General features: G+C 35.0%; 1 protein-coding gene across 1 annotated transcript in view; it reads left to right on the forward strand.

The window, feature by feature from the left end:
- The window catches only part of LOC122269446 (uncharacterized), a 7,088-nt gene that overhangs the window by 1,972 nt on the left and 3,365 nt on the right, over positions 1–1,751 (forward strand). The window lies entirely within an intron of this gene.

Genomic DNA, 1,751 nt, shown 5'->3' on the forward strand with positions numbered 1-1,751 from the left:
TGCTCAATTTCATAATGTAATAACATTTGTGTAATAAGCAAAGAGCTTGAAACATTCATAAAAGCAACTCCATTGCCTGCTTACCTCATTGCTCAACCAAAACTGTTCAAAAATTCCAGATGAATGGGATAGGGGGCGCTTCGCGGCCCAGGTGCCCAGTAAAATCTAAACACTAGGACTAGGATTATTTTGTATTCTTTCTTTTCGTTTGTCACTCTGTATGTGACAATTTGCCTACCAATGTTTTTAAATAAACTTATTTCTTTGGAAAGTTCGTTTTTTGTGTTGTTGACTAACAGATATGATATTCTGCGACAATCTCGGATATCATGGTCATGGGCCAAGTTTTAGGCATAACCGGGATTCATTTTCTATCGTCCTGAATACCAAATTTGCATTAGCCGGGATTTAGCTGAGTCATTGTCAACTTCAAATGGAGAAGCTTAAGAATGGGGGCCGTTCCCGCCAGCCATTTTTGCAAAGTGAATCGTCAGCTTTAATCTCAAGTTTGTTATGGTGTACTTCAAGATGCTCTGGATTCGAAAAATAATAGAACATTTTCAAAATATGACGCTTCTAAGGAATGATTCTCCAGTTGATTAAACAGTAAGGATTTTTTTTAAGGAATTTTAGTCCGGAATTGAAGTCGGCACATCCAAATTTGATGGCTACTGCTAAAGATTACGAAGTTTTGTATCTAGTATGGAACGAGCAACGACACTCCTTTTGCCTTTAAGAATCTTTGAGTTATTATTGTTTCGTCATGGAATCTTCGAACCTGCATATAGATTTACTAAATTCGTCAAATTGGAGTACATGGAAAGAAAATATCAAAGTAATCCTCATGGACCGAGGAGTGTGGAGTTTTATCTCCAAAACTGAGCCTGCCCTACCTTCAGAAGCAAGTCGAAAAGAAAGTCAAGAATACCTCTAGAGACGGCGTACACGTCGATATTTCTTAGTGTGGAACCCGAATACCGAAGTCGGATCTCAGCGACTACTGATGGCGCTGAAGCTTGGGAAATTCTAAAGCAGCATTTTGAACCGACTAAGAGAGAAAGAGTTATTCAACTCCTAGACCAATTCTTCGACCTGAAATACACCCCAGGAGAAGAAATTAGAATATTTGCTGCAAGATTAAAGAACCTGGTTTCTCAGCTGAAAGAAGCCGGCACCCTGTTGACGACCTATACCAAGGATTCCAACTTATAAGATACTTACCCAAGGACTTTCAAGGTATTGTTCAAATTATTTATAGATAGGAGGACACTAAATTTAAATTTAAGAACATTTTAGACGAATTACTTTTGGAGGAAAGTAGACTTGAGCAACTAAATTTTGATTTAAGTTATGTTAGTGATATTGCTTATAATGTTAATTCAAGTTTTAATGAAAAGTTAAGTATAACTAATAAGTTTAAATCTGGTTCTTCTAATAGTAAGGGAAATTTAGAATATGCTAATAAAACATATCTATAAAGCGGGAACTTTCCCGTTCATGTAAGTACATTTGAATTCGCTTCTAGCTTTATAAATTATGTTTTATTCTGTTTTTTCTTTTTATTTTATTTTATTTTCTGCTTTTACGTGTTATTTTTACTTATTATGTTCTATTTTATTTGTTGTAATTTTTGTAAAAAAATTTTTTGAGTGCTCCTCACACTATTGTATTAATATATTTTGCTTTGGCTATATTGATACAATATCAGAAAGCACTCTTTTTTGCGGATATAATCGTGTGGGCTGATGAAA

Source organism: Parasteatoda tepidariorum, chromosome X1 (genome assembly GCF_043381705.1).
Source record: "Parasteatoda tepidariorum isolate YZ-2023 chromosome X1, CAS_Ptep_4.0, whole genome shotgun sequence".
In the NCBI taxonomy this organism is placed as follows: Eukaryota; Metazoa; Arthropoda; class Arachnida; order Araneae; family Theridiidae; genus Parasteatoda; species Parasteatoda tepidariorum.